Genomic DNA, 16,366 nt, shown 5'->3' on the forward strand with positions numbered 1-16,366 from the left:
CAGATGAGGAGGGCTTATCTACGCTTCAAGCTCATTTCCACACTCGGAACCCAGCTTATCAGCTGCGCTGAGGTCAAGGGGGCAATGGATATCTCTATCATTGAATGCAGTCAGAACTCTGGAAAAAGGAAAAGATACCCAAGCTCCAGCAACTTCTAAAAACTAAGTATAGGCGAAAATAAATCTTCAAAGTCTCAGTTCTTACAATAAGCTGTACGTTCTGGCCTATTGATTCCTTGACATTTTTTTCACCATCAAAATAATGAATGAACAAAGCAACATGGCTACCAGGTTCCAGCTGTTAATTGGGTTTCTCAAAGTCTTCATGGAAAGTGCTGCATTTATAAGGACCTCCCATGGTTAGTGTCTATTGTTCTTTATTTCTGGCTAATAACTTCTAGAAGTGAAAGAACAAAACAAGCTGATAAATTCACGAAGTACCAAGAGAATTAAATCTGTAGATACCTAAGATCAAAAAAAGTACCTAACATTTTTGAAGTCACTTAATTATCATATTGCATTGTAAATGATAATTACCCTTGTATAAACAGAACATTTATGTATATAAAAAACAGTAGTCCAAATTGCCACACCTTTGTGCTGCCCACCTGTTAAATTAAGGGCTTTGTTCAGTAGACTCTCAAAGGCATGAGCAAGACATAATGAGTGTTTTCTGGATGCAGTAGTTACAACACCCAGCCAAGAGTGATTGTTACTTTCCCCCTTGGAAAAGCATCAAGTTAATATAACATTTAGTGCATTAAAAGCAAAACTTCCTACTAAAACTTCAATGCTTTAAAATATGAACATCAAATAGTCAAGTATTCTTATGCTAATGAGACAGTGGATAAGTAAAAGCCACAGGCTGATAGACAATGAATAACTCCAGAAATAAAGGACAGTGACCAGTATGAAGGAACCAGAAGAAACATTTGAGATCTGAGATAATTAAAAGTTTGGTCTCAGCTTTTCTGTGTCTTGATGGAGAATTTTACATGCGCTATAGGTCTGGAATTTCCACTTAAGATCACTTACTTCAAGGTAAGGACTTATGGGTAATAAAATAATTAAAACTCATGACACTTTTACCAGTATGAACACATCATAAATTTTCTAGATAAGAACTTTTCGACATGATTAAGACTAATCTCACTAACGTTACCTCAAGGATCCTGTGGAGTATTATCTTGCAACAGAAAAAATTATAGTTTAACTAAAAATACAGACGTGACAGCCATGGTGAGATTGGAGAATAACTTTTATTTCAAATATGATGTCTTTTCAATACAATATGTTGTCTTCTGAGTTGGTATCCTCGAAGATAACATATTGTGGCTCCTTTAAGATGGGTTTGCAGGCCCAGAAATCAATACTACTTATTTAGTTTTTTGTTACTTATAAACCAGTGTTTCATCAGAACCATTCATGACACAATAAAATCTAATTATTTGACACCTCTATTGCACAATAAGTTCAGGGTAGAGTTTCAAAAACATGAATTGAGGACTTACAAGTGTCAAGGTCTAGGGATACAGTGAATAAATAAGTCAAGATCGGTATTCCTTCAAAGACTCACAATCTGGTACAGGAAATAAGGTAGCAACTAAGCAAACAAACATGTTCAGGTAGTGACCAATGTTTTTGAAAAGACAAAGCAGTATCATGAGATGAGCAGTGGCTGGGCACATGGAAGCTTTTATAGGCAAGGCCCTATGAAAGAGTTCCCCAAGAACGTGATGTCTTCACTAAGACTCAAATGATGAGGCAGAGGCAGATGAATGAAGAGGCAGGAACATCCCTGATATGTCCAATAACAGCCCCCAAAGCCAGTGTGGCTAGAGAAGTGAGTGATTCAGTACATGATTGGAGAGACGTTGGGATAAGCCAGACCAAGTGACAAAACCCCTACATGTCACGTATGGGTTGTAGCAAGATACGTTGGGACGTCATGGAGGCGGCCAAGCTGCAGTTAGACGGGAAAGATGGCAATATGTTGGCATAGCAGGTTCTCAGTTCAACAGCTATGCCAGCATCTTGCCTCCTCTCCGGGTCCAAGTTAGAGGAGCAGTACCACGTCTCTGGGTCATTCTACTTTTCCACCATCTCTCCTTCCACCTGAGGGAGGGAAAACACACTCATGAGTCAAAAGTAACAACACAGTCTTCCTTAGACTGTCCAACTTTGAAGGCAGTTATGCAGAGGGAGGTCATGGTTCGTTCCTCTTTTAAATGTTCCTTGAATAAAAATGAATCCCAGAATATTTGCTGCTTGTGAGATGACAAGGCAATTCTGAAGAACACTAAGTCATAAATGCTGACAGTGATGATTACAGCCATATTCACAGCCCATAGCACATAGTGACCTCGGCACAGTATTTCCTGGAGTGCAATATTCTCTTGGTTAAGGTCAGCCACTTGGATGCACCTTCACAATATTTGGCTGTCACCTCACAGTGTGTGGTTACTTCATTGCTTCATGAGCTCTTAAATATAAAGCTTTTTGAGCCAACAATTCTCAGGGTGAAACATTTTTCACAAACACAGTGAAAAAGTTCTGTGTTCAAAGATGTTCACTACAATATTGGTCTTAATGGTGAAAGACTAGAAAGATTGTCAGTGTCCACTAATATAACAGACACCACTTAAATGAATTATGATAACTTTATAAAATAGTGTTTTCTGGTCCTTATAAATGATTAAGGCAGAATAATGATATTATGGTATGGTAATTTCTGTGTAAAATGTATACATATATTGGAGAGTATGCTTATAACATTTTTCTTGAAGGGTACAGAAGTGATTATTTTTAAATAATGATTTATTATTTTAAAATAATTAGAATTACAAATTACTTTTGTTTTTTGCTTTAATGGATTTCTGTTAAGCAATACATAAGTGTGAGCTATATCTACAGTCTACAGAGATGAAACACCGTACTCACTTGGATATAGCTAACATCAACTATGTTTTCTAGAAACCAAAGTTATCAGCATTACACAGTCATCCAGTGACACATGGGAAGTGCATGGCATGTGCTTCTCCTGGTCAGATAGGAGCTTATGAAGACTCTATTTCACAAGTCCCCTGACAGTCTTGCCCCGGGGCCAGGTACCTAGTGAAAAAGATACTAATTAATGTAAGAATATTTAAGAGATGATACTAATTACTGTACAGATATTTACTAGATCTTGGTTTGTCCAGTACAGCACATGGTTGGAATATGAATGCCAAAGAAATACAGATCAGATAACAAAATAGCCATAATATGAAAATTTCGTGAAGTAAAGTTTCTCAAAAAAAAAAAAAAACCCAAAACAAAACAAAACAACTTCATTTTTTTTTTATTTTCCTAATCCCTCATGCTTGCAACTGAGAGACAAACACAGGTTACATCATTTTAAGAGGGCACATTTAAAAACACTCTCTGGCTGTGACCTTTTCAGATTCATTTTATAACATGAAAATTTCAGACTCATTTTACAAAGAAACATGAATGCTGGTGATTATTTGATTTACCAGAAACAATAATTATCTGAGAACTCACAGGCTAATGATGAGGCTCACTTAGGTTCTGGAAAGACAGAGTAATACAGTAATTCATACCCTCCTTCCACTTCCTATTTCCCGCCATATTTTAAAAGGAGTAGTGGCTTACTTTATGCTTCAATTTCTAGTTCAAACACCCGGAAGAAGACAGTTTGAACCCTATCTTAGTGTCTTTTCTGTTGCTGTGATTAAACTCCCAGAACTCAAGAGAGTAGTGTTTACTTTAGCTCACAGTTCAAAGAGCAGTTCCCCATGGCAGGAAGGTCAGGGCAGCAGGGGCCTGAGGCAGCTGCTTATGTTCTGTACATAATCAGAAGACTTCAGAGAATGTATACTGTTCCTCAGCTCTCCTCCTCTTATATGTGCAGGGAATTCTCCTCCCCATGCTTAAGATGGGCCTTCCCACATCAATCAACAGAAACAAGATAATCCCCCAGGCCTCCCCAGAGACCTCACCCAGGTGACTGCATAGTCTATCAAGTTAGTAATTCATTGCAACTATCACGCTACCCCTATGTAAGGAAGCTGTTACCATTGTTATACACTGGTTTTGTTTGTTTGTTTGAATATTTCTCTGATACCCAGAGAACCAAGGATTCCAAGTGTCTACTGGTAATATATACCCCTTATGACATAAACTTCAAGTTTAACCATAATTATGTTACGACTAGAAAACAAAACAAAAAGTGGATTATGAATACCTGATTATAAGTCCTTAACAGTTACAGTTGAATTATGAAAAATGCTGGCAGTGAAATGCCCTGAAGAAGATGCGTGGAATGTTTATAATCTTCTTATCCTAGAGGAATTTTTTCTTTTATGTCTCAAACTTTTTTAGTATAAATGTTAAAATAAAATTCAAATAATTTTAACTTTGCAACTAGCAATCTGATTTCCTTTGTAGGCAACTGATTTGAAACCACTCTAGGAGCAATTCTAGCATGTCCTAGACACCTGGGAGCCAGGAGAGAGCCTACACAGGCTCTATCTCCTCTGCAGAGATAAGAACGGAGTCAGCTCAACCACAGTACCACAAAACTGGCATTGTGACACTCCATGTCTCTTTCCAGACTGGAATACAATTTACTTCATGTGTCATATTTAAAATATTTTTCCTAAAGAAGGCTGGCATGGAAGTTACTGATGATTATGAATAAGGAGTACAATGTACTATTTTTTAAGTACAGCATTATGGAAAACTTTGTGGTCCAATCAAGAACATAACTGTGGGGGGAAGTAACATTTACTAAATATGTTGGGATAGCTTTTGAGAACAGACAATTTAGCAGGATGTGCTTAAAGCTACTCCCTAACTGATAGAAGCCAGATGTGTGTCTGCTTTGCATCTGGTGGGCTGCAAAAAGGAGCAAAATAGAAATGTACACATTTAATATACATATTATATATACACATGTGCGCGCGCACACACACACACATATATATATGTTACATCGAAAAAATACTGTTTCTCAGATATGGGCAATGATAATAAGGTCACTGGAAGAGCTCAAAATCTACCAGAGAACCCACATATTAATGTCATACATTGTGTAGTCACTGCTCATTTACATATAAAAATGTCCCAATGAGAGGAAAAAACCATAAGGTGTCAGGGGGTATCAACTCCTGAGAGTGTTCGCTTGCATGCCCCCTCCCATGCACACAGCACTCATTTGTACCGGCACACAGCAGATAAAAATAAACTCATAAAAACAACAAAAAGTTTCTAGAGCACTCAGCCATAGGATTAGTGAGGAAAAAACTTGAAATGTGAGATCTTTTAGAAGAGTTTAAAAAAAGAGACAGTTTATAGAAAAGAAAATGAAGTACTATCACTTAGGTCTCTCAGAGTGCCTTTTCAGTAGGAGGACTGTGTGCCGTTGTTGTACATGCACACAGACACATCTATGGCATACACAATTTTAATTTTTTATGGAACTCTTTCTATGGAAGAAAACTACTAAAGACAGAATTGTTTAATTTAGGAATAGTTATGAGATTCAACTGAATATTTGTAAAGCTACTACAAGTGCTAATATGCAGAGGAACTACCCCGAACAAGTTTGATCCTCTGCCTGTCCTATGGAGCCCCATCTTGTCTGCAGAATGACCGTAGGCTCTTCCCTTAGCCCATCCAATATCTGCTCTTCTCCCAGTACGCACCTGTGATACTATCAGGCTTGTTTCTCTCAGGGAGTCCCATTTACCATGTTACACCTTCTACTCATCCTTCACTTCTTTTCCTTCTTTGTATAAGTTCTTTACAGAAGTGAGAAAGAGGAAATACATCTAGAGTTACAAGAATTCAGGACAAAGCATAAATGATAAACTTAAGCCTTCAAAATCTTAATTTTTCAGCAAAATTCTATAGAGAATTAGTTTTTGACCAGTAGAAAACGTGAAAGACATTTTAATAGGAGGATCTCTAGTAAAGAAGGTTCAAACTAAACAATTTTCTATTTGCCTACATTCATATAAACCCAGTGGGAAATAGGGGAGGAAATGCAGTTAGCTTTTTAGAGTGAACAGCATGAATGTTTCCCTTACATACTCCTCAGGAGAAGGGCAATGGTAGTATTAGCCCCTGTTTGCAGGAATTGGGATGATTCTGACAGGGTCTAGTGACCTCAAGGAGGTCAGCAATTCCATCAGTTGAACACTTGCTGGACATCTGCTATATGTGAAGCACTGCTTGGGTGTCTGGTCGCAATGAGTTCCCAAGTAGGAGCTGCGTCAAGGTGAACCTTCAACACAGCACGGGCTGGATAGTGCTGGCAACAATTTTCACAACGAACAAGAGCAAAGACAGCATTATGATGGATCCCAGACCCTGCCCTGTGACTCTGCAGCAGTCATCCTGGCCTGGAGTGAGCTGGAGGACTTGTTTTTGGTTGACCTGTGACACTGAACAGTTATGGCACAAGTATCATACTCAGGGTGTGATACAGCTCACAGGACAAGACTACAATCTCCTCCCAGCCTGTAAGTGTACTGGCGATTTCATAATTAGTAAATTACCTAATTGATCTAAGCCTTGTGTCGCTGCTTACCAAAGACAAATGATATCTACCTTCTAGGGTCATGGAGACTCAGATGAGACTGTATCATAATAACTAAACATGATGATGTATACACAAGTTTTCAACAACATCTGGCACATGAAAGTTCTTTACTACAGCCTAACATACAGCCCTTTATCATTTTCTACTTTTTTGAATAGATAAATGTTAACAAATTAAAGTGACGATTGTGAACTGAATATTCGTGTCCTCCATTACCCCAAAATTGAAATCCTTCCTAACTCTAGTGTGGCAGCACTTTAAAAGATGGGGCTCCTAAGATAACTAAATTTAAAGAAATTAAGATCGTGATTCAACAGGATTTGTGACCTGGTAAGAAGTATTTGTGCTCTTTTTTTCCCCCACAGAGTGGAAGTAAGGAAAAGTCTGTGAAGACAGCAGGAAATGGCCATTTGCAAGCTGGAGAGCCATCAGTACCCAGGTCAGCTGGAGCCTTGATGTTGGAATTCTAGACTTCGGGGCAGAGAGAAAGCAAGCAGTCTATGCCATTTTCCTAAATGGCAGACCAAACAGGCTAATGCCATGATGACCACGATAAGTTCCTTCTGAAAAGACCAAGGAGTATGACATTATACCTTGGATGTTTTCAGCTGTTCCACCCTGCACGGCATTTTTGGTGCCACTGATGAAGGCTATCGGCAACTTGGGCCCAACTGCCATTTTGTTCATGGAAGCTTGTGGTCTACTAAAATCTAGCACTGCCAGTCACTAACGATGACAAGGCAGTCTTCAGATCCTAAGACTCCCAAAGTGCCCAGATGAGCTGATTCTAGATGGGGTTCCAAGAAGGAAGGGGGCTTCTGGAAGGAAAATCAAAGGGAACAAGCTCAGGTGACCTATGGTAAGTCGTGGACCAATCAGCACTCTGCAGGAGAGAACAGAAGTGCTTTTAGCCACAACAGCTGCTGCCCTTAGTGTCCGCACTATGCAGGCTTTGCACCATTATTCAATTATTTCCAAGCCTCCTAAAGCCCTGACAAGGTTAAGCAATATTTTATTCTCTTCATAAAACTGTACAGAGTTGCACATGGTTTACGCTCTCGGGAGACTGAAGCAGGAGGACTGCTTTGAGTTCAAGTCCACACTGATGCACAGAGCAAGACCCTGTCTAAAAAGCAGATGAACAACAAGGGCATGCTAATTCCCCTCTGTCCTTTCCTTATGTCTTCTTCATTAGATGTATCTCCAGGGTCTCACACTGAGCTAAACTTTGAAAACATTGATTCCCACCAAGGAAAGATAAATATTAACGCACATGGGAGAAGAAGCTAGAATCTGAGTATATATGTGTATTTAGATACTCCCACCAAATCACCCAAGTACTCTGGAAATACTTAGAATACATAAATCATTTCCCCAGTAAATACCCAACACAAATAATGAAGAAACAAGGAAACCTAAAGAAAACCCGGACAACCAATCAACTTCAGAGAAGATGCGTGCCAGTAAGAGGATCTACCAGGGAGCCGAAGGGATGAACGGCCATGTGGGCCATGATGGCAATACTGAAATGCCATCAGTACCCTCCAACACACATCTCTCTACCAGCATCTAGCAATGTATTAACCCCAGGAAGAAGTGCTTGTCCCTGCAGATGGCAAGGAAGCCTCTGCCTTCGAAATGTGTTATTTGCAGTATCAGGTATATTACTACAAATTTGTTTATTTTCTTTTTTAATCAGCATGAAAAGCCATTCTTATATTCTTAGTTTTTGTTTCTGTATTTTTTTGTCTTGGGTTTTTTTTTTTTTTTTTAGTTTTAGTTTTGTTTTGTTTGTTTGTTGCTGGTATTGGGAAGGACTGTTTCTTTCTAAAGCATTACATCTTGATTATTATGTCAGTCTAGTAAATGTTTGCTCTGGAAGGGCAGCATGGAAACAAAGCAGTTTCATTTCCTGACAATGGCCACTAATAGATTTCATAAACATATTGCCTTCTTTACAACAGAAGCATGGGAAGAACATTTTTAATTAATTTACACTCATTTTCTCTTGTGGAGCTGCAACTGGGAATTTTGGCAAGAAGGATGAAGGATGTATTCGTTGGGTAATTTCAATTCGGGTCTGGAAAAAAGAAAGTGCAATCAAAAGATGTATGGCTTACTACTTATTTAGACAGGCTATAAAAGTATCTTTATATAATAAACTTAGGGACACTTATTATATGAGAGAAATGGGTACTTTTAGAAATACCATTCTCTTGAAATTATACCTAGAAATACTATTAAAATTTACTGCCTAATTTAGAATAATTCAGCTGAGCCACGTTGGAAACATTAAAAATATGATTACCCATGGTTAAAATACACATACTTCCCAATAAACATAAATATTACAAATATTTATTTTTGTGCCTCCAGAACACAGAGTATCATCTAACATGTACAGTAAGATGTCCATGGATGAATCATGGGAAACCTAACTCTGTACATCCAATCATGTATGCACACAAGTATTTGTGTCTCACTAGAGTTTTATTACTCAATTTATTTCTAATTTACAAAGTATCTTAAGAACAACATAATCATAAGCAGCTAACCCAATTTCCAAATCACAAAACCAGAGTCTTTCTTCAAGATAGAGTGTGCTTTCATTTCCCCCAGATTTTACAATCTGGTAGAGCTGAGACTATCTGCCACTGCCTGGGGTTGGACTAGATCCCCACCAGATCAGAAATTCTCAGCCCTTGCTATTCACTAGAATCTCTAGGTGTTTAAACATTACTGTATTCTGTGCACATACAGCACAGTGAACAATTCAGAATCTGCAGAAAGCACCAATATATTTACAAAAGTTTGGAGATCACATGTGTATTTGTGGTAGATTATCACAGGTAGTAGGATCTCAGATAGTTGGATGGTTCCATCATCACCAATTCATTATTAACTAGCTAATAAAGTAAGTATAGAGTAGAGAAAACATGAGAAGCCTCCATAATCTGGGAACTACCAGGAGAAGGCTCCATCTACAGACATGGAAGACAAGAGTCTATAATCACGAGACTGTACAACCTGGCATGACCTCATCACATCATCTAAGTGCCCAAGGTACACATCAGGAAATGAGGGGCACTACCTCAAACACAGAAGCTTTATTTTTGTGTTTTATGTTGGGCTTCTTCATGAAACTTCATTTCATGAAAGGATTCGGTGGCTATCTAGCTGAGTTATATAGGGGAGGCATTCTTCAAGGTCTCTATTGAGGTGGTTTTGGCACATGTATGAATATAGGCGTTGGCTCACAGGTCCTATGGAGAAAGAACTAAAGATAATCAGGGTGATGCTTGCTCTCTGTGGTTATACACCCACTCCTGTCACTGCTGACCTCTGCGGCCAGGAGGTGTTTATTCAAGGTGCCTCCACATCCGCAGTGGTTTTCTCCCTCTCTGCATCTTTTGGGTACTTCAGGCCCTTGTGGTTTCTGCTTCCACTACTGCACCAGGATACATTCGTTTCCAGTCATTTCAGGTTACCTGTCAAGTAAATATAATCAACTCATTTCCCAATTACAGCCTACATTTGCATCTCCAAAATACGTTTCTAGATACGAGCTTTCATGGTGGAATAAAAAAGCTAAATGTGTGCCAGCGCTCTTCTAGGCTTACCCCTCCAAATTAATGCTCTACCATGGATGCTAGCCTAAAAAAAAACTATAGAGACAATTCTCTGACCACCTCTTGGGACCAGTCAGGGGAATCCTTGGTAAAAGACCAGAGGGAGGAAGCTGGGGTGTCTAGTCCCTAGGCTTTTTCCCTAGGGGGTCCAATGGCTGCTGGCTGTGACTCTCAACCACAAGTCTCTCGGCTTCTCAAAAGGGCCTTTCAGAGTATGAGACTTGTGACAAGGCATGAACTAACGTTCGCTAACTGAGACCAGACTACAAATGGGAAACCCAAGGATGCCACAGGAAGGAGCCACCTCAGCACTCCTGGAATCACACTCCTGTGGATAGTCACGTCCTTTGTCTACTACAGATTATTTCTACACAGATCTGCAGTATCTTTCCTTTTATTATATTCTAGCAGTTTCCTGGCCACACAGAAGGAATTGAGAAGAGTTACTTATGTAACTGGTATTTATCTATTTCCACACTGCCACAGTGTTGAATATTAACTCACTTTTGGTATCAGTCCATGGTGTGGGAGGGGGTTGTAAGAGTTAGCAGAGAGAGGAGCAATCAGGATACAATGTGCCTCCTTAGGAGAACCTCCTGAAAAGTAAACCTGTCAATGAAACCAAGTTTCCGAAGTCCATGGAAATTATTCTAAATATTAAAATCTATTCTCAACTTTTAATATATCCTTATATTTTTGTTTTGAAAACATGTTTCAGTGCTAACTATTTTAGGCCAATTATTGGGGTGGATTAACTCTGAGCTTACTCATTACTTTTAGCTATTTTCCAAGTTAAGTGTGGAAAAAGTAATAGTCCCAAATCTAAAAGTACTTACTGCACATATCAGGTCAAGGATCACCGCACAGTCTCAATAATGCAGGAACCACATTAAACCCTGTCTATTTTACTTACCACTAAAGGATTTTATTTGGCCAAGTCAATATAGTCAGTTTTCTTCAGCATGAGCCAAATTATTTTCTTAGAAGCACATTACTTTACCTCACTTAGATTGTTCCTCTTTGAAGCCCAGGCATCTTATTAATAAGGATATTTTAATAGTTCTATTTTAGCTCAATTATACCTCAATTTTACACCACCTGCCTTCAGTGAGATATTCACTACAAAAAGCCTGAGCTGGCTGGAGTTCCTTTAAAGTTTCAAAAAGTTAATTAATATTCAGCAAGCACTTTGAAGATAAAATGTAAGTGTCTATAATAATTATGCTTTTTTTTTCTCTTTGCTGGGCATTGAAGCCAAGGCTTTATGCATGCTGGGTAGACTCTCGACCACTAAGTAATATCCCCAGATCTACTTTCTAAGGTAAAAATAAAATCACAGGAGCTGCCATTCTATACTCTTTCATGACTACTTTTGTTCTCATATCCATGGTTCAATCACCTCAAAATCACAGGGCACCATACATATAAAATAACGAAATCTGTAATTTCTTTTGAGTAAATGTAAGGTCAAGCCAAATGTACTTGAGACACTGTATTACCACCACCACCACCACACGCGCCCCCCCCCCCCCCCGCCAGCCTACATGACTGTGGAGTCCTAAGCACATAAACACACTGTTCTGAGCGTGGAGAGGGTATGGCATCACAAAGCAATGAAATGGAAACTGACCAGGTGTGGCTTGAACTCTCACTTCTGGACCTCAAGGTCCTGTTATCCCAACCACACGTCCCAAACTGTAAGAAAAGAAGGTGGGACGCATACCCTACCCCAGCCCCCTTTTCCCGGTCAGCGCTCTCTGTGCTCCCCAAATTACAAATTACCGTCCAGGTCGGATTATCAAGAACCATGATTCAGACCGGTGGTGGAAGCTGATAGTGATATAAGTCAATTTAAACATTTTTGACACAGGTCTTACTCTACAGGCTTGTCTTGAACTTACTCTATAGTCAGGCTGGCTTTGAACTTATAATAATCCTCCTGTCTCAGCAAGCACTAAAATTATAGGAATGAGCCACCACACCTGGATTTTTAAAGACTTTTTTTTTTTCCCCGAGACAGGGTTTCTCTGTGTAGTTTTGTGCCTTTCCTGGAACTCACTCTGTAGCCCAAGTTGGTCTCGAACTCACAGAGATCTGCCTGCCTCTGCCTTCCGAGTGCTGGCATTAAAGGTGTGCGCCATCACTGCCCAGCTTTAAAGACTTTTAAAAGATGGTATTTCAAAAGAAAAATTGCCAAAGGATCCAACAGTGAAAACTAATATAAGTAAACTATAGCAATTTCCTTGCAGGAAAATTAAAATTGTGCTGAGGGGAAATAGCCACCCACTCTCCAGGACTTCTGTTTATGTATAAGCCTTTGAGCTGAGTGACCTTCCACAGAGTTAGTTTGTTTTGTTTATTTATTCGTGCACTTATTTAATGTATCAAGTCACTATAAGTATTTCTAAATTATGACACTGTTTCCAAATATTTCTGAAATGGCTCTAAACAAACTTCTGCTTTATGTGAACTCTGTATGTACGTGAACAGGGATATCCACTAAAGATTATAAAATTAAAATATGGATCAACTCTGAAAAGTGCTTAATATGCTCTTTTTTTGCAGTATCAAATATCCAGCCGAGATTTATGTACGTAAAGGTAAATAAACACCCCCATCTCATTAGTATGAAAATTTACTGTGTATGTACTAAATGGCAAAATTTCATGGTTTTAAAATAAGTTTCTCTGTAATTTATTGTCAGCTAATATTATTTGAATACCTATTTCACATATGTATAAATTTCTCAGGTGAAAAGGACTCATGAGTAATAAAAATAAAAGTAAATTAAGCCTACTCTAAAAAATCACTTGGAGTCTTGGCTTTTGTGAGAAATGATGCTCAGTTAACTATATCCATGATAGTCTTTCAGCTTAGTATATAAAAAAAAGCCTATTATCAAAGCAGACACTCAGTTCTTCTAAGTTTCCTAGCTTTGATGATGTATCGAGATTGGAAGAACCAGAGGACTAGGATGCCTGTTTCTAGGCAGTGTCTTCTAGACGGGACAGGGATGCTATACCCATGACATCTCAACAAGACCTGCATAATGACAATAGTCAACACGCCAGTGGTGGCGGGATTTCACAGGGTCCCACCCCTAGATGGAGAACTATTGGTGGCCGCAGGGAGATGGAGTATTGGTCTTCTCCAGGGAGAAGCTCCATGATAGGTCATCCAGTCACAAGTGGTCGGGCCTAGGCTTTTGTACATATGAGCATCTCTGAATGGACTCAGCAGGTCATGTATGTATACATATGCACAAATAAGAAGTCATGAATTTGAGAGGGCGTGTGGGGAAGGACACAGGAAGAGCTGGGGAGAGAAAGGGGTGGAAATGATGCAAATACAGTATTCATGCATGAAATTATAAAAAAAAAATTAAAGAAAATTCTTTTCTTTAACCTTAAAGAGTGGCCAATAGCTTTAAGACATTTCATAATTTTATTTGGATCTTTTAAAAATAATTTTGACTTTTTATGTTATTTACCTATTTTCTTTGTATTTGGTGGTAGTCCCTAAAATTACAATAACTGTTCAGAGACTCAGTAAACTTCAAAATACACATAACATTAGAGAAAATAGTAACAGCACAAAAGTAGCCAGAGTTGGCTAGGACAATAAAACATCAAAGAAAAAAATGTATTTGTTAAGGGCTCAGAATTACAACATTTTGCCAATAAATACATAAAATTTCATATATATATATATATTAAATATCAGCTTCTAAAAGTCAGTAGCTCATAAAGGGCAAAGTATTCACTCTTAAACTTCAATTATTTAAATTAAGCATTCCAAATTGGAGATTAATAGATTAAAGAATTCCATGGTCAGGGAAAAGCATCAAAACAGCTGTTGCTATGTGACTGGGCCACCAATGCCTTTCTTTTTCTTCAACAGCATTCTCTTGGTGACTGAGGAGCAATATGAAAACTGCAATTTCAAGGTCTTCCTTAAGTACTCTGTATGTTAGACTCTTAACTGAGCAAGCAGAAAAGTTTCATGTAAAGAAGTATAGTGCCGCTATGGATGGCTGGACATGTTGATGCCATTCTCCAAAGAGCAGGACGGAAAACACACACCAAAGCCACTAGTAGATAGAGGTGTGACACAGGGTTGGCAACTGACATATACTGGAGTGGGACAAGTGTGGTCAGCTCTGGTTTGACCTTCCCTTTAAGACAAATGAACAATTTTTTTTAAGGGACCCCCTTCTCCGAGGTGAACTTCTCCGAGACTTAGCAAACTGCATGCCGGAACAGGGACCTCCGTGGACAAAGGAAACACCGGCTTTTGTTCACAGGCCAATGGCTTGCTATACCTCACTTGAGGATTATTTTCTGAAAGTGGAGTCCTGCTCTAAGCAGTTCTAGGGAACCACGAGAGTTTGCAGCCACTGATTTTGGGAGATGGAGACTGAGGATGCAGGAGAAGAACATCTATTTTGGGGTGGTACCCAGTTGTTTGACCAGACTGGATAGGAAAAACTGCTTCACCAAACTCAGAGAAGTAAAAACTCGTCACCACCAACACCCCTTGTGTACAAGAAAGGCCAGATCTCCACTAAACGTGCACGCATGGTATACATCACAGTAGAGGGGCTGTGGTACAAATGGAGTGAGTGGTCAGCAGGCCTGAGAGGGTACCCCCGGTGAACTTCCTTCTCTTTGTGCCTCAAACCAAGAGCCACAAGGACACGGTCAGGGTGCGGCAAACGAAATGACTTTGCAACTTAGGTTTACTTTTTAAACTTTCATCTTGTCCATTTGTTTCCAAGAATGTGTATATGGAAACTGTTTTTGAAACATGCAAATCTGACTGTGGTGGTCTGAATGAGAATGTCCTCCAAAAGCTTACATATTTGAATATTCAGTCCCAGTTTGTGAAACTGTTTGGGAGGGATTAGGAGGTGTGGCCTTAGTGGAGGAGGTGTGTCAGTGGGGCAGGCTTTGAGGTTTCAAAGGGTGCAGTGACACTATTCCCAGTATCCTCTTTGCTTCCTGCTTGTGGATGAAGATGTAGCCCTCAGCTGTTCCTATCCCCACGCCTTCACTCCACCATTGTGGACTCCACCCCTCTGAAACGGAAATCCCAATTAAATGCTTTATTTTCATAAGCTGCCTTGGACATGGGGTTTTATCACAACTACAGAAAAGTAACTAAGACACCGGCTTTCTCTAAATAGGTTAGTGTTCAGGGACAATTAAGCATCTGGCCATTCATGATGCAATGGCTACATTACACATAAAAACTTTCTGTTTATCTTAGTTATCTAGGTAATCACCCTGTGATGTGTATTGCCACGTACATTTCACATGTGAGACAATTAAGGATCTAAGAGTACAGTGTTCTGCCAAAGGCCACAGAGCCTGGGAAAGTGGAACCAGTTTTAAACCCAGTTCTGTTACAGGCTGGCCTTTCTTATCTAGTTTCTAAGCGTCCTATTCTCTGCCTGCATCTTCAAGGTTTCCAGACACTTTCCCTTTCCATGAGCACCTTTCTTATCCCCCTTGTAGGGCTTCGCTCTTCTCTACACTTCTGGAATAAACAGAACCAACAACTAGGCCAAACGGTAGAATGGCATTTGCGGGTCCTCATCCCTCCCAGAAAACACATTCCCAGCACGTGACACATGCCCCGCTCCCACCTTCTGTGCTCAACTCCGATGCTGTTTCTATAAACTCCTGCTGTGTGTGATAGGACAACCAGGCCTCGTGGCCATAAATCAGAGCGTACCATTCTGGTGCCTAGGTGTCTAAATATGTGACTATTTGTCTCCTCAAAGAACTTACTGAATTACACATTCTCTACACAAATGTGTTCACAAAAGCAGACTTGAAGTGCTGAAGGATGACTGCCAGGATAAACATTTGTTCAACCTTTCTATTAATAGGACTTAAACTATTAAATGTGTATGCAATTCCAAAAAACAAAGAGGGGGAGTGGTGACATTTTTCATGGGAGTCCATTGTAAGAGAGGTATTCTACATTGTGACCTGGTACCCAATGTGTACACGACTAAAACAATGTTTCACAAAGCAATAGGTCACTATGAACAATTCACTTTAACATTTCTCTGTCTCTCCCTTTCAATTATTGAATAACACTCAGTGTCACCCATAAAGCTGAT

This window comes from Peromyscus leucopus, chromosome 2 (assembly GCF_004664715.2).
Source record: "Peromyscus leucopus breed LL Stock chromosome 2, UCI_PerLeu_2.1, whole genome shotgun sequence".
Lineage (NCBI taxonomy): Eukaryota > Metazoa > Chordata > Mammalia > Rodentia > Cricetidae > Peromyscus > Peromyscus leucopus.